Source organism: Sarcophilus harrisii, chromosome 2 (assembly GCF_902635505.1).
Source record: "Sarcophilus harrisii chromosome 2, mSarHar1.11, whole genome shotgun sequence".
In the NCBI taxonomy this organism is placed as follows: Eukaryota; Metazoa; Chordata; class Mammalia; order Dasyuromorphia; family Dasyuridae; genus Sarcophilus; species Sarcophilus harrisii.
Genome location: NC_045427.1, coordinates 513,200,524 through 513,218,904, shown reverse-complemented (window position 1 = coordinate 513,218,904; position 18,381 = coordinate 513,200,524). Strand labels below are relative to the sequence as shown.

At 33.2% G+C, this 18,381-nt stretch overlaps 1 protein-coding gene across 2 annotated transcripts in view; it reads left to right on the top strand.

The window, feature by feature from the left end:
- Positions 1-18,381, top strand: part of THSD4 (thrombospondin type 1 domain containing 4) — an 850,332-nt gene that overhangs the window by 34,346 nt on the left and 797,605 nt on the right. Inside the window, exon 1 of one of the 2 annotated variants that reach the window (XM_031955287.1) lies at positions 11,212-11,364. The exons of the other annotated variant lie outside the window; for it this stretch is intronic. The gene's annotated coding sequence lies outside the window, so the exon portion shown is untranslated. Of the gene's footprint in view, positions 1-11,211; positions 11,365-18,381 lie in introns of those variants that run through there. 2 annotated transcript variants of the gene reach the window in all.

Genomic DNA, 18,381 nt, shown 5'->3' with positions numbered 1-18,381 from the left:
AAACTCTGAGGTTTCAAATCTGATGACTGGGAACATGGTGATACCATTAACAGAAAGAGTAGAACTCAGAGGAGAGGAAGATTTATATGGGAAGATCATGAATTCAGTTTTGAAAATGTTTGAGGTACAAGAGCATCCAGATAGAGACATCTATTGAGTAACTGGAAATGTTGGTGGGAAAGCTTTAAACATGGGTTTGGTGATACTATGTCCTCTGAAGATCAGCCCAATTAAATTAGAGGCTTGACCTTTGGGTAATGAATTTCTGGCCACAGTATCTCTCAAGTATAATTTACTAAGTCAGAGGTAAACTATAATTTATATTGATAAACAATGCTATATGTAGCTTTATCCAGTCATATCTTATCTTTATCCATTGTTCAACAATAGGGTCAGGCAAAAATCCTGTAGATATTTATTGGAGATGCTTTTCAAAGTCAACATCAAAGTCTTCTTTTGACAGCTGATTATTCGATGAGAATCTGTTTAATTTAATCATTCTCAAGTCCACATGTCTCCAACTTTTCCACAAAAAGAACATGAAAGAATTGATCAAATACTTTGATCAAATTTAGGTAAATTATATCTATGACATTTCCTAGATTTAGTAATCTAGTATTCAATGGACTGATGATCTCATCAGTTCAGGAATTCTCCCTGACAATGCAGATAATGCATGTTGCTTAATGCCCTGTATAGAGTAGGTTTTCAGTGAATATTTGCAGAATAAATTATTCCATCTGAGGAATAACAAAGCAGAGCATTATTGTAACTAACTCCCAGGCATACTCCACATGTACTTTTTGACTTCTTGAACACTCTGTGCTTTTATTTATTTATTACAAATGAGCCAATGAAATTTCATCTGGGAGTCAGAATACTTTCATAGCAGTACAGTCGTTGTTTAAACTTCACCAGATAGGTTTCTGACATATGTGTATATGTGTTTTAGGTAGGCTTCATTTATACACAAAAGAGATCTGCTGTTTTATTGTCAGTGTTTTATTGATTTGTCCAATATTACGTGCATCAAAACTGGGCAATGTTCATTGAAATTTAAATATCTATGTTGTCCTCTCCTTTTGAAAAAATTCACTGCATGATAGATAGAAATGTATTTTTCACTCTCCCAGAAAATCTATGGGCAAGCAGGTCATCATTCTTTCATGCACGCATGCATGTATTCATCTAACAAACATATACAAAGTATCCTTAAAATCTTAGTGACTTAAGGTAGTAAAGCTTAAAATTTTAAGCACTAAATTAAAATTTAAATTAATACTCTGGTGTCAACTTTGAAAAATGGAAAACCCCATAAATCTTTGCCTCATACTATGTTGTTGAATATATTTAGCAATGTCTGAATAAAAAGCATCCATGGCATGTTTTTCAAATGTGCAAATGGAACTGAGCTGGAAGGAAGGAATAGCTAGACAACAAAAGTTTAATTACATTTTTAGCTATTAAAACTTAAAAACTGGACTAAGATTTTGGGATACCTTGTTTATTGGATATTTATAGGATATTTACAGCATATGAAGTATTGTGCTAGGTGTGCTAGGTTTATACATAGATGATCATAATTGTCCTGATGAAATATCCAATTCAGCAGGTGAAACAAAATATGCACAATGTAGCCTTTCGTACTTTGGTGGTACTTTTGGTACTTTGATGGACCTGTGACTTCAACAAATGTCAATACTTCCTCAATAATTATATGTTGCAGCTCATTTATTTCATCCAAGTTTCTTGTCCATATTTTTCTTTCTTTGTAAAAGGAGAATTTAATGAATGAATTTGCTTTTAAAATATTACTTCTGTATTCTTCTCAACATCCTAGCATTCATCCTTTCCTTGTAGCTAAGAAAAACCAATATGTATAATATTATGGCCTTGTACACAAACTTCTGCCTTCTGCCAAGAGAAAAAAGGTATTTTTCATTATCAGTTCTCTGGCACCATTATTAGTTTTGCAAGGACTCAGAATTTGGCTTCCTTTCAGTAACCTTGTACTATTCCATGTTTGTGTTTTCTTTATTGTCCCGATTGTTTTTCATTTTGAAACAATTCATACAAAATTTTCTCATGTTTCTTGCCATAGCTTTCCTTAAATCCTCCATGGAGGAACTATCCAGTGTATTGGAAGTCTTCTTTCAGTTCCTTTAAATATTTTGTAGGTTCCCATGAAGCATCTGGGTTTTCCATTTGTTTCTCTTTATTCTTGCTACACTACTATTCCTCATATCCACTGTGTTAGGTCATACTGTGCTCCCTGCTCTAGGTAACTTCATCAGGTGCTTTTATAGCTGGTTGTTGAGGAACTTCCAGAATTTGGAGTATAATCATTCTGATCTATTTTGGGAATTATTTAATTCTGTACTACCCCACCAACTCCTCAACATGCTAGGGGAGGGAAAACCTCCATGGTAATGTTGGTATTACCTGTATACTAGACTATTCATTTTCCTTCCCCTCTCCTCCAATCAGGCAGTCTTCCTCATCTTTGGGAGAATAGAAAAACCATAATTCAGATATGTTGTAAAAGATAAAATGTTATCTTCTATTTTATTATCACCATTCTTTCTTTTACCTGGGGCTGCAGGAGGGAGTTACCAAGACTCTGGTGATTATCCTGTCTATATGCAGTTTCTCTCACAGAATGCCCACCAACTTTCCACTTGCTCTGCCATGTGCCAGCTGAGGTGATTCTCCTGCTCAACCATTGAATCATTTCATTCCAATTTCTAGATGTAAAAAGCATTCATGATAGCTAGATATGAAATTTAGCAATCCATAGGCTTTTTTTTCTCTTTCTCTTCTAGATTATGAACCACATTTTCCAATGTATTTTTCCATTTCCCCTATTCTCTCTTTCAAACTAAAGTCACAAAATGCCAAAATATAGCTTGTTTTTTTTTAGAAGAATTTGTCAAGTTCTTAACTCATTTTCTTTACTTCATATTTCACCATATATGTTAGCAAATGATGGGCAATTAATTTCAAGTCAGAATTTTAGATTATAATGTAAGATAGAGTGATGCAATTTTTGCTAAGTAGGAGTAGCAAAATGCTATTCATGAAAGTACTAGGGAAAGTACATGAAAGACACTAGGAGAAAAAAGGCTGTCAAAAAGGTTACCCCATGTAATATTATTTGTTAAGAGGATGAGCTAGAAGTCTTCCCAGTAAGATCAAGTATGAAACAAGAATGCTCACTGTCATCAATATTACATGATATTATATAAGAAATCCTAGTAATAGCAATAAGAAGGTGAAAAAAAGAAATAGAAGCAATTAGAATAGGGAATGAAGTAACAAAACTATCTCTTTTTTTGAAGATAATATAGTGATGTAATTGGAAAATTCCAAAGACTCAATTAAAAAGTTAGTTGAAACAATGAATAATTTTATCAAAGCAGCAAGATATAAAGTAAATCTACACAAATCATCAGCATTTTCTTATGGAAGAGATAGAAAGAGATACCCCATTTAAAATAACTCTAGATAGTATAATAAACAGAAATTGTATGAACAAAATTATTTTTTAAAAAAATCCCAAAACTTTCTATAGAAATAAATCAGACTTAAATAATTGGAGAAATAGTAATTGTTCATGGGTAGACAGAGTCAATTTAATGAAATGCACAATTTTACCTAATTTATGTATTCAATGCCATCCCAATTAAATTACAAAACATTTTTTTACTGAATTAGAAAAAAAATAACAAAATTCATTTGAAAGAACAAAAAGTCAAGAATATCAAAGGAACTAAGAATAAAAGGGAAAAATTTACATGATAACTTTATTAAATATTTTTTTAAAGCAGCAAGTTGTATATAATAGGTTTGTAGTTTCATGTATAGTCTTTTTTCCCCCTGAGGCAATTGGGGTTAAGTGACTTGCCCAGGGTTACACAACTAGGAAGTGTTAAGTGTCTTAGACTAGATTTGAACTCAGGTTCTCCAGATTTCAGGACTGGTGCTCTATCCATTGTACTACCTAGCTGCCCCATATAGTCATCTTTTTTCCCCCTCCAATTTGCTATGTATGGATATGCTTGCTAATATAGATATGGAATTCTAAGTATGGAAATGTTTGCTTTATTTCTGAAATTTGGAATAAAATATTAAAAACATTAGTTAAATAGTTTTCTTATTTTTATTTTTAGAATTTCAAATTTGGTATTTAATTGGAGATTTTTAATTTGTTCTTTTTCTAGCTTTTTTTAATTGCATGCCCAATTCATTGATCTTCTCTTTCTCTATTTTATTCAACTAAGGATTTAGAGATATAAAATTTCCCCTAAGAACTGCTTTGGCTGTATCCCATACATTTTGATATGTTGTCTCATCATTGTCATCCTCTTAGATGAAATTATCGATTGTTCCTATGATTTGTTGTTTCATTAATTCATTCCTTAGGATTAGATTATTTAGTTTCCAGTTAATTTTTGGTCTATTTTCCCCCAACCATTTATTGCATGTAATTTTATTACATCATGATCTGAAAAAGATGCATTTACTATTTCTGCCTTTTAGCATTTGATTTTGAGGTTTTTGTGATATATAATCAATTTTTGTGTAGGTTCTATGTGCTGCTGAAAAAAAAGTATATTTCTTTCTGTCTTCATTCAGTTTTTTCCAAAAGTCTATCATACTTAAGTTTTCTAAAATTTTCTTCACCTCCTTAACTTCTTTCTTGTTTATTTTGTGGTTCTATTTATCTAATTGTGATAGATTGAGGTTGAAGATCCCCCACTAATATAGTTTTACTGTCCAAAATTTTTTAAAAAGGATAACATTGAAAGAATAAGAAGAACAAAAAGATATCACAAATGCCCATCCCTATCTGCAGTGCTGTCTTTTTTATTAGAGACTGATACTCCTCTTTGACAGAAGTTTCTGTCAACCTGTTTAGGCCCTTCTTCCCATGCTTCTTCTTGCCCTTGAAAGTAGAATGATACCATCTCTGTCAATTTCTTTATTCACTTCAGGAGAATCTGTGAACCATTTGTTCTGATTCTTAGCTGTAACTCCTTTATTCCTTTTGGTTTTATTTATAATGAAAGTTTCACCATGAACATAATTGTTTCTTTATTCTGTTGTATCTAGTCTCCACTGGATGAAGATTTCATTGTTTTTTCTCCATTAGCAATGTTAAACTAATGCTATTGATGGTTTAAAAATTACGATTTGATCATCCTTTCTGTTGCTTTATTACCAATACTGTGGAAGGGGGAACAAGATCCACAGTCATCCTTTTCACATCATAGAATTTATGGGGACAGCACTCCCACAATCTGGAAAATCCACTTAAAATTTTTTGGCCCTCTCTTCATACTAGAAAAAAAATCTGAATTTTTTCTTTTTATTTTATGGGGTGTTTACAGTACCTTGTTGTAAAATTTGGGTTAAGTATTTTTGTCATAGGCTATCTGTAGGTCAATATTAAGTAACAAAACTGTATGAAAAAGAAATAAAAAATACTATACATATATTTTATGTTTTTCTGAGTTTATAAGCTTTCTCTGTGTATTCTGTGGCTTCCACAAAACTCCCCCAAACTCCTATTTAATTTCTTATTTAATCCACTTCATATTAGAACTGTAATGAGAAAAGTTGCATTGTCTAAGTAATAACTTATATGACAAGATTCCAAGTGGCATAAGTTCATTACATAGTGACTGATCTACTGTTAGGAAGCATCTCTTTTCTTTGCTAACCAAATCCTCAGGCAACAGGCATACGTTAGAGGAAGAAAGTCTAGTTTGGGGATTTTTGTTTTGTTTTGTTTTGGACAAGTCTTTGTGCACAGGGATCTGTGGTCTCTATCTTTAGCTGAAGCTTATGGGATTTTAGTTAGATCCTTTTTGCCATAGCTCAGGTGGGATTCTCTAGGATTTTCAATCTAGTATATGGGAAGAAGGGATCGAAATATGAATCATGACTTTATTGTTGTGGGAACTCCCAGGGAGGAAACTCCCTCTTTGAATGGAGGTTGGTATCCAATCTCCAACTTATGTTCACAGAGAGCTGGCTGGATCCTTGAAAGGTTAAGTGACTTGTTGAGTATATAGCCAGTATGACACTTAGTTTTCTCATCTGTAAAATTAGTGAGTTTGGATTAAATAGTCTATGAGGCCCTTCCTAATTCTAGAACAGGGTTCTCTTAACCTGAAATCTTCAGATCCCCAAGGATTCCATGGATGAAATTCAAGAAATCTATGGGATTGATGGGGGAAAATGCATCTTTACTTCAATATAATCGACTTCCTTTGTAATTATACATATTTTATGCATTTAAAAACATTCTGGAAAAGAGTCTACAAATTTAATCACACTGCTAAAGAGTTAAGAACTCTTTTGCTCTAGATCTATGATCCTATGTGTTAAGAATAAGTCCTGAACCCTGGTCTCCTGACTATGAGGCCAGCTGTCTATCTATTATGTCATGTTGCCTTTCTTTGCCAATTAAAAACATAAGCAAATCTCATAAAATATAGAATGTGCTAAGTGCCATAGTAGTAACACTAATAATAATAATAGATAACATTTTATACAGTACCTACTTTGTGCCAGGCAGTGTGCTAAGAACTATAAATATTTCATTTGATCCTCACATCAATCCTGGGAAATAGGTACTATTATTATCTCCCTTTTGTAGTTGGAGAAAATTGAGGTAACAGAAGTTTAATAATTTTCCCAAGATGACATGGCTAATTAGTTATGAGGCTGGATTTGAATTAGGGTGCTTTTGATCCCATGCTCAGCACTCTATCCATTATGCCATCTCAATGCCAAGATAAAAATACTGAAGTGAGATAGAGAAGCCAATGATAGATGACAAGTATAGGAACATTGTTGTTTAGTTTATATGAAATGTTTTTTGTTGAATCTGAAAGAAATGGAAAGTAGCTAGCTGGTTGCACATTGAGAAATTCCCTGAGGTGCTGCCCTTGCAAAAAAATTTAGAATTACAACACCTTCCAAAATGGTGAGGCTCCATTTTTGGTCCAATTGGATCATTTTATTCTTCTCTAGAGACTTATATTTTAACCTGACTTATACTGGAGACAATTGTCTTCTTGGAAATTACCTAAGGAAGCTAGAGTCAGCAGGGCTATTTTAACAAAAAGTCTTTATTAACATTCTTTAAAAAAACATTTTGAATTCCAAGTCTTCTCTCTTTCTTTAGCCTTTCCCTTTCCCCTTGAGAAGGCAAACAATATGCTATCAATTATATATGCAAAATCTATTTCTGTATTAGTCATCAAAATGAGAAAAATAAAGAAAATAAAAATACAACACTTTAATTTGCATCTAGAGTTTGTGAGTTCTCTTTCTGGAGGCAGATAGCATTTTTCATCATGATTCTCTTGGAATTGTCTTTATTGTATTGATCATAGTAGTTCAATCCTTTCACACTTAATCACTTTTACAAGATTATTGTTACTGTGTAAAATGATCTCTTGAAGTGATCACTTCACTTTGTATTAATTCATATAGATCTTGCATTTTTTCTGAAACCACACTAATTATTTGTTATAGCACAATAGTATATACTACCATTTGTTCTACCATTTCTCCTCAATTTCCAATTTGTTGCCACTAAAAAAAGAGTAGTTATAAATATTCTATTGATATAGGTCCTTTCCCTTTTTCCTTGATGGCCTTTCAGATACATACCTAGTAGTGGTATTTCTGTATCAAAGGATATGCAAGGTTTTATAGCCCGTGCATAGCTCCAAATTGTCAAACCCAAACAAGAGAAAATTACTCATAAGGGTGAATATAGAGGTGAAAACAAATGAGTTGGACAGAACTGTGGTCCTCTTGGGACAATTGGAGAAGATTTAAAGAAAGGTACCAGGATGGAAGTTTAGACCTGTGAAGTGTAAACACCTCCAAGCTAGTTCCATTGAAACAGTAAGCAACAAGCTCTGGGCTAACTGGGTCTGGAGGTTGCTTGGCTCCAGCCACAGGAATTTTCACTTCCAGAGATTATATATAAGGAGACAGGAATCAAAGTTGGGGAAGATTGAGGGAACCTTTGCTGATAAGAAATGCCAAGCCCATGATGAGATTTTTAGCCCTTGGTAAGAAGAAACCGGCACATGTCTAGTCAGGACAGAAGCAATGGGGCAGAAATGTTGCTGACTATTGACACTTACAGGAAGATGGAATTCTTGATTTCAGGATCCAGGTCAAAGAGGAGAACTGAAGGAGAATCTGAGGCTAGAGATACCATCCCCCATACCCTCAGGATTAGAGGTAATTTTATTAACAATCTGATACAAGTTAAAAAAAATGAGCAGGCAAAGAAGAAAGTTACTCTGGGAATAGAGAAGACTAGGGTTTATCTTCATAGGAAGACACAAAAGGAAAAAAAAAAGTCTCTCCTACTGTTAAGAATAACATTAAGTGGTTATCTGCCCAAAAACAATTTATAGAAGAACTCAAAAAATACTTTAAAAATCAAATGAGAGAGATTGAGGAAAAACTTAAAAAAAAAAAAAGAAGAAGAAGAATCCAAGAAAAATAAGAAGATTATGGAAAGAAAATCAGCAATTAAAACTCTCAAGAAAGAAAATTACTCCTTGAAAACTAAAATTGATCAAGGGCAGCCAGAAAAGTTATGAGAAACCAAGAAATAATAAAATAATAAGAATAAAAAAATGGAAAAGAATATGTGGCATCCCATAAGAAAAATAACAGATGTGGAGAATAGATCAAGAAGAGAAAACACAGGAATAATAGGACTATCTAATAAATATAATAATGATAAAAAAATCAATACAATAATACAAGAAATAATGAAAGAAAGTTATCCTGAAGTGTTAGAGTAAAAGGAAAAAGTAGAAATGGAAAAAATTCATCAATCCCCACCTGAAAGAAATTCTGTGAGGAAAACCTACAGAAACATTATAGCGAGATTCAAAACCTTCCAATTAAAGAGGAAATATCTGTGCTTAATTGTGGCCTTTTTGGGGGAGGTGGAAGGAAGGAAAGGGAAAAAAGACTAAAATAAAAAGTACATGGCAGAAAATAAAAGAAAACCTACAAGGAAGTAAAGAAAAGATGGACAGCTCTAATCACAACGTATAGTATTTATTATGTATGCTTTCTTGAAATGGAAATGTATTGTATTATATTTTGAATCCTCTCATGTTCTACTGTGCACATGGAAATATTTTTCTTTTTTTTTCTATTTTGTATTTAAGTTTTAAATAAATTTTTAAAAAAGATCCTTATCAGGGAAATGTGTAAAATTTTTTTGATATTACTTTTTCTCTGTGTAGGCTCTTTCTAACTGCACTAATGATGATAAAGTTCTTAGGAGTTATGTGTATAATTTTCCCCCTATAGGAATATAAATATAAACTTTAATTAGTCTTTTATGGTTTTTCTTTCATGTTTACCTTTTAATGTTTCAGTTGAGTTGCGTGCTTTAATGGCAATTAAAAAAAATTCAGCTCTAGTAGCTAATATTCAGCTTTAGTGTCAAGATCTTCAAACCTCCCTCTCTCCCTTCATCCTGATGGATTATACTCATTTTTACTGAAGATGTTATTCTTGGTTGTAATTTTAGATCTTTGTTTTCTGGAATATCATATTACAAGCCTTTTGCTTCTTTAACATGGAAATGCTTAAATTTTGTTCAATACTGTCTGTGGCTCTGTGATATTTGAATATTTTCTTTCTGGCTGCATGAAAATTTTCTTTTTGATTTAGAAATGCTAAAATTTGATTATAATATTCCTCAATATTTTCATTTTGGGATCTTTTTCAGGAAGTGATCAATAGATTTTATCACTTTCCATTTTATCCTATGATTCCAGGATATTGAGACACTTTTACTTTATAATTTCTTGAAATATGATTTAGCCTCTTTTTTGATCATGCCTTTTAGATAGTTCAATAATTCTTAAATTACTTCTCTTCAAGATTTATCTGTCTATTTATTTATTTTGTTCTGAGGCATTTGGGGCTAAGTGACTTGTCCATGGTCACCCAGCTAGGAAGAATTAAGTGTCTGAGGTCAAATTTGCACTCAGGTCCTCCTGAGTTCAGGGCTGGTGCTCTTTCCACTGTGCCACCTAGCTAACCCTCCTCGCTCTATTTTTTAGGCCAGTTGTTTTCCACTGAGATATTTCACATTTTCTTTTTTTTCCCCCACTTTGATTGTTTTTTGATGTGTCATAGAGTCATTAGCTTTCACTTGACCAATTATAAATTTTTAAGAAATTCTTTTTAAATGAATTTTGATGCCTTCTTTTCCACTTGACCAATTTTACTTTTAAAGGAGTTCTTTTTTTCAGCAAATTTTTGTGCTGTTTACAAAACTTTTCATAATTTTCTTGCATCATTCTAATTTCTTTTCCTAATTTTCTCTCTATTATGTTAATCTGTTTCTTTAAGTCTTCCAGGCATTTTTGTTGGGCTAATGTCCAATTTGCATTGTTTTCTTTGAGGTTTTGTTTGTAGCTGTTTTCACATTGTTGTCTTCTTTGGTTATGTTTTGATCTTCTCTGCCTCCCTGGTAGTTTTTTTTTTTTATATTAGGTTCTTTATGCTGTTGTTGTTTGCTCATTTTTCTAGCCTATTTTTTCCACTTTAAAAATTTAAAAACAGTTTTTTATTTTCAAAATATATGCAAGGATAGTTTTCAACATTCACCCTTGCAAAATCTTGTATTCCAAATTTTTCTCCCTGTTTCTCTCACCTCTTCCCTAGCCAGTAATTCAATATATGTTAAACTTGTATGATTTTTCTATATACATTTCTACATTTATCATGCTGCATAAAAAAAATCAGATCAAAAAGGAGAAAAAATATGAGAAAGAAAACAAAAAACAAACAAATGACACCAAAAAAATGAAAATGCTATGTTGTGATCCATATTGCTATGTACCTACTTTTTTCCAATGAACAAATATTTATTTTCTTTTCCTCTGACCTCCATCCCTTTACCCAAGTGAGAAGAAAAGAAACAAAAAACTCATAATAAACATGAACAAAACAAATTCTGATATCAATTATGTCTGGAGTATGATATCTCATTCTGCTCTTTGAAATAAACTAGTGACTGCTGAAAGCAATATGGAATTATGCTTCCAATAATTACTAAACTGTGTATGATTTTTGAACCTGGGATACCAAGACTAATTCTATAGTTATATACCTACTTGACAGAATGAATCTTTAATTCTATTTCTCTGCTACATTTGTGCATTTTTTCCAGGCCTTCTAGACAATTCACCAGGGAATGACAGCTGAAACGGTGGGACCTAGGCTATGATTTCATAGCCAAACCCAGTTACTGGTTTCAGATTTTATGTGGGATCTTGTCAGAACAGAAAAAAGGTGAGATGCCTAAATTGTAGGGTAAGATTTCTTAAACTTTTCCCACTCATGATCCCTTTTTTCCTGAGAAATTTGTATATGACCCCCTGGGCAATAAGTAAATAAAATAGGTATATAAAATACAAACATTTACTGATAATAAATCATGAGGAAATTTATTTTCAAACAATTCTTTGGTATACATGTAATTTTTTCCATGCATTAAAGATGAAAGAAAATTTGCATACTAATGAGATGGGTATGCTTATTTATTTTTACATTAAAAAATTAAATCTTGGTAGAATATTTGATACCTTTTATTGTTGTCAAGTTTTTCAGGACCCCTAAGTTCAGTTATATGCTCCTATATGAGGTCACGAACCAAAGTTTTAAGAAACTTTGCTGTAGGGAACTCATATATTAACAACAAAAAGGGTTAACTTTTTTATTCCCGTCAAATAGATTATTAACAAGAAATGCAGCTTTTAAGCTATCTCAGTTTCAGTAATCATTTCTGTATTCAAGACATATTGTATACCAGTGCCAGGCTAATCTTCTTTAAATATTGTTTTTATCATGTTACTTCCCTGCTCATGATTCTTAATGAGTTGGATGAGTTGACTCCTAAGATTTAATCTATCTCTAATCTTAAAATTCCTTAAATGTTTCATGAAATGTAAGCTTTCTTGATTTTTAAGGTCATGCATAATCTGTTTCCACCCTATCCACTTTGCTTTATTTTCCATTTCTCTATAACATAAATCTGCTAATTTAGCCAGGCTATCTTACTATCATCTCTTTATACACAAAACCTATTTCTATCTTGGAACCTTTGCTTATTCTATTACCACAACTTGAAATCTCTTTTTACTTTCCTCCAACTTAGCCACATCCTGCAAATTTTAAAGACCAGGTTAAATCCCATTTTCTATGTTAATCTTTTTCTCATAATTGGGGTGTGATAATTGTCTCTTTTCATTCCTTTGGTATTTATTGTCTGTGATATAAATAGTGTTTTGTTATACCCCTTCATTTCAGTGTATCTGTGATCTCAATGATGTGGACATTTACTCTCATAGTGTAAATTATACTCCTTCATCCCTGCCAATCCTGTGACATCCTTGTGCATGGCTTTTGATAAATCTGCCACAAGGATGTTGAGGATCCTGATACAGTTCTTTTGATTGGCTGGATGCTAAAGGAGCTTTTAGGCATATATCAATTATCTCTTACTTGTTGTGTAGCATATTTTTGTGTAGGATCATTTTTCCTTGGTTATGCATTTCTTCAATAATATTCTCTTCTCCTGAACAATTCTTTTTTTTTCTAATATATGCTTTGTTTTACCACTATGTATGTATATTTATGTCTATATCTATCTACTATCTGTTTAAATCTATCTAGTGTTTGTGAATAATCCTATTTTCTCCCCCAGGTAATTTCATGTATGTGCATCTACTTGCTCTAACTAGATTGTAAACTATGGGCAAGGACCATGTCTTATCCATCTCTCCTATGTCATTAGGCATAGTTCTCAATAAGTTATTGATTGGTTGATCATACTCTGAGTCTGGTATCTAATAAGAGTTAAATGTCAAGTCTTGTCATATCTATTTTTACAAAATATATAATCAAATTAGTTAAACATTTATTAAGCACCTGCTACACGCTAAGCACTATGCTAAGCACTGGGAATACAATCAATAAAAAGGAAGTCTCTGGCTTCAAGGAGTTTATAATATAAAGGGAGGAGACAATACACCCCAAAAAACAAGAAGATGTGGGAGCACACCAAGTTATATCCAGCACAGAAGCATCTTATTGCATGGAGTTGAAAAAACCAGTAAGGACAGCAAATACAAATTGGAGTGATCCCCAAAGTTCAGTATATGCCCTCCAGAAAGAAAAGCATTAGGAGGAATTTGTTGCTTTCTTCTCTAGCTTTCTAATCAGAGGGAAAAGAGACTGAGGAAAGTAGTATCAGTCAAGGTCTGAATTAGCAGTATGAAGGTAGTATTAAAGATGATGAGCTAAAGCTGGAAGGACATTATTTTGGGGAGTTCAATAAAATCAGACAACAGATACATAGTGGAAATATATAATATCTGTATCTATATCCTGGACAGCTAGATGGCAAAGTAGATAGAGTACCAGGCCTGGAGTCAGTAAGGCTAATCTTCCTGAGTTCAAATCTGGCCTGAGACACTAGCTCTGTGATCCTAGGAAGATCACTTAATCCTATTTGCCTCAGTTTTCTCATCTGTAAAAAGAGTTGGAGAAGGAAATTGAAATAACTTCAGTATCTTTGCCAAGAAAACCTCAAAAGGGGACATGAAGAGTCAGACATAATTTAAAAATCACAAAATAATTAAAAAGTCTATATATCTTTCATTTAATATTTCTATTCATATAACCACCACCTTACTTCAGTCCTCATCACTCTCACCTGGATTATTACAATGGTTTTCTAAATGATCACCTTGTCTTAACTTTTTTCTACTCCAATCCATCCTTTACATAATTGCCAAAGTGATTTTCCTAAAACAGATCTGACCTATTATTCTCTATTCAATGAATTTCAGCAGTCCCCTATTATATTTAGAATCATAAAAAAGCTTCTGTTGGGCATTTAAAGCTCTTCACAGTCTCTCTCCTTCCCACCTTTCCAGTCTCATACTTTGTTTCCCTCCGAGCACTGTTTAATGTTCATTCCTTCCTCTAAACATCAGCTCATCATATTTCTGTAACTTGGAATCTCTCTCTCCTTCCCTTCTACTTATCTACATTCTATGTTTTCCTTAAAACTCAACTTTAGTCCCATTTTTCATATGAAGCCTTTTTTCTCATAATCCCAGTTCCCAGTGATAGCTTACAATGCTGTTCCCATTACAGGATGCTTCGTCTCCTTTCTCTGGGCCTCTGCACTGGCTTTCCCCTCATGTCTGGAATGTTCTCCCTCATCACTCTTGTCTCCTATAATCTCTGGCTTCTTTCAAGATTCTGCTCAAATGCTTTTTTCTTCAAGAGGTCTTTCCTGGTTTTCCCAGAAACTAGTCTTCTCTTCTAAAGTTAACTTCCATTTATATACCTTATACGTCTGTGGCTCCATATCATGCATAGCAGCCACATTCTGTTTAAACTATCTCTACAGGTAATAGAGGAAGGATAACCAATAAGCTTCAAATTAGCAGTGAATTAGGAGAATACCTTCCCTAAATATATGAAGACTTCCCCCAGAAAAACGGAAGATGAGAACAATTTGTTGCAATGACCATGAAGGCTACAGTAAATGCTGTGGAAAGCTTAAAGCTTAAAAGCTTAAAGACACTAAAAGGTGATCCCCTGCATCCAGGCCATTGTCAATTATCTTAACTCTTATCTTGCTACTAGACTTTGATAACTTTGGAAGAGAGAGGTTTACAACTTTGCCTCATTTAAATCCAGTTCATAGATAAATCAGAACATCACCTTATGATATCATTGGTCTTCTTTGAACAATAAACAACTACTTATACATACTTTCATATGTTGCCTCCTGTGTTAGAATGGAAGCTCCCTGAGATCAGGAAATATTTTAAACTATCTTCGTCTCCTAGGATTTAACATGGCAGCTAGGATAGAGTGCTGGGCCTGGAGTCAGGAAAATTCATCTTCCTGATTTTAAATCCAGCTTCAGACCCTTACTAGCTATGTGCTCCCAGGCAAATCATTTAATTCTGTTTGCCTCAGTTCTTCATTTGTAAGATGAACATAGAAGGAAATGGCAAACTACTCCAATATTTGCTAAGAAAACCCCAAATGATCTTTTAAAATGATTTTCTAAATAAATACCCCCAAAAGGAGTTAGGAAGAATCAAACATGACTGAAATAATTGAACCACAATAACAATAACAAAACATTTAACACAGGGCCTAACTTATATTAAGTGCTTAATACAAACTTTTTTGATTGATTGGTTGGTAGATGACAGTCATCTGAACAGAAAATTGAGCTTTTCATATTGCATATTTAGTGTCCAATCAAGGACAAGAGAGTAGCACTCTCATTTCAGTCTTATAAAATAGTTTCAATTTACAGTTTTTTGAATTTTTTCTTCATAAATGGATATAAATGAACCTTCTGGAAAAGATTCAAGACATCCATGTACTATTTTTAGCTTTTGCTAGTACTCTGGGGCATCAGAAAACGTCATTTTTTTAAACCAACCTTTATACTTCCAAATAGGGTTTGAATCTCCTATTGCTTAATTTCTTTCTAAAACATTTAACTTTTTTTTTTTTTTTTAGCTCAAATGTGTCTCCTTAAAAAACAAAAATACCACTTTTAGAATGTCTCCAGTTTCAAATTGGGGGAAACCATGCAGAAACCAAAAAAGTCCTTATCTTTCTTCCCTCAGGTCACAAGTTCTCTACAGAGAAGGGTCTGTTTTTGATGTATTTAATGTCATGTTGGATTTGGAGTCAGGAGAATGTGAGTTTAAATTCCATTTTAGACACTTAACTAAGTGATCCTGGGCAAAGTCGCTCTAGGTGAATCTCAATGTACTTATGTGTAAAGAAGTAATAATAGCATCTATATTGCAGAGGTGATTGTAAAAGCAAAATAAACATTTTAATTTTATGTAATTAAAACTCCGCATTCATCTATTAGGATCGTATCTTTCATTTGATCACAAATTCTTCCCTAGATCTAAAAAGTAGTATCTTCTTAATTCCTTAATTTCTTTATAACACACACACACACACACACACACACACACAATATATATATATATATATATATATCTACTTTTGGAACTTATGTTATGTGTTGCAAGGTTTTGGCTTAAATGGAATTTTTTTGGGAGGTAAATAGGAGTTAAGTGGCTTGCCCAAAATCACACAGCTAGTGAGTGTCTGAGGCTGGATTTGAACTTCAGGTTCTCTTGATGCCAGAGCCGGTACTCTACCCATGGACCACCTAGTTGTCTTGACTAAACCTAATTTCCATCAGATTGATGTCCAGTTTTCCCAGTAGTTTTTGTCGAATGGTGAGTCCTTACCTTAGGAAGCTATTTTCTTTGAGTTTATTGAATACCAGTATCCCAGTTTCTTTTACTTCTGTATATTTTCAAGAGTTGAGTGAGGACCAAATGAGATAATATGGAAGGCATTTTACAAAGCTTAAAGCTCTTTGAAAAATGTGGGACACTAAAGATAATAATGATTTCTTTTTGTCTTTTCACTTCCAATATCTATCACAGTGCCTTGCACATAAAAGATTCTTAATTTATTGACTTGAATCTCTTCTTGTTGAAATTCTGCACTTGTTGGTAAGGATTCATGGTCCAGCTTTTTTATCTTAGTCGATTTGTTTTTATTTTCTCAAAAGGGAGTTCCTGAGAATCTGAATGCTGACGATTAGGCTATTATTTATTTTGTATTTCTTTCATTCTTATTTCTTTTCATCTGATATAGTGAGTTCCTATCTAGCTTCCCACAAGATACTTTCTTGTGCTATTAAATATCTTACAATTGAGTGTCAGTGATCATAAGCTAGCTATGACATTCTGCTAGGTGACAGCCTTTGGATTTACTTGGCTTACTTGATACTGTTCAGTACTATAGAGTTAAAAGTTGAATGGAAAGCTTATGGGGACTGTCAATCTAAATGTTTCATGAGATATTCATAGTTATCCCACTTGCATATGTAAGTAAAAGGGCTGAGATTGTTAACTCTACAGATACTGAGAATTATAACCGTTACCTGTCTTGGCTACTTTGAGGACTCATCTTAAAAAAAAATTCATTGATACCTTTTGTTTGAACATTTCTGAACATATTCCACCCCCTACACCCTCAAATCAAATACTCCCTAATATCAAAAGAGCAACTAGTTATGTTGAGGAGAATGGTCTTATATAAAGAGAGAGGGGTTCTGAGTCTGAAAAGTCAGGCTTCAAGTCTTCTCTCTAACACATATCAGGGGAGTAATCTTGCAAGTAACTTAACTTTCTAGTGCTCCAGATAACTTTTAAAGTGAGAGAACATGTGTCAACTTGCTTTAGTAAAGGAGGTTTCTTAATTCCCTATGACAATAAAATCAAATCCTCCCCCTAAAAGGAAAAAGAAATACCCAAACAAAAATAACTAGTAGTGATCTTGTTATTCAGTTATTTAAGTTCTGTCTGACTCTTTATGACTGCACCTGGGATTTGTTTTTGGGCGGAAACACCAGAATAGTTTGGCATTTCCTTCTCTAACCCATTTTACAAATGAGGAAACTGAGTTAAGTTAAACTGAGTTAACTAAGTTAACAAATGAGGCAAATAGAGCTTAGGGTTCAAGGTCACAAAGGTAGCAAGTATCTGAGGCTGAATTTGAATTCAGGTCATACTGACTCTGGCATCTATCTACTGCTCCACCTAGCTGCTCAAGTAGTGATCTTATTTAATGACAGAGCATTCTTCCCGTGTAGTTTTCCCCATTGCTGTCAGTCCTTCATTTTGCAAGAGACCAGTGACATCAGGAGAGCAATCAGAGTGATGTTGTGACTTGCCTGTGAATTAGATGTCCCTGAGATAAAATGAAAAAAGCACTAGCCCATAAATCAGAAATTCATATTCCAAATTAACTTAATTTTCCCTACCTCAGTTTCCTCAGGATTTCTGAAGTTCTTTCAGCTCCTTATGTTCCTGTGATGTCATTTTTGAAAGAAAGATTTTTTTAAACTATCATTTAGATTAGTTAGATTCAAATTTAAAATTGGGAAAACAGTTTTACATTCAAGGGTTCTGATAAAGGTCTCATTTCTAAAATACAGAGAAAACTGACTCAAATTTATAAGATGTCAAGCCATTCTCCAATTGATAAATGGTCAAGAATATGAACAGAGAATTTTCAGATGAAGAAATTGAAACCATCTCTAGTCATATGAAAAAGTGCTCTAAATCACTATTGATCAGAGAAATGCAAATTAAGACAACTCTGAGGTACCACTATATACCTCTTGGATTGACTAAGATGACAGGAAAAGATAATGATGAATGTTTGAGGAGA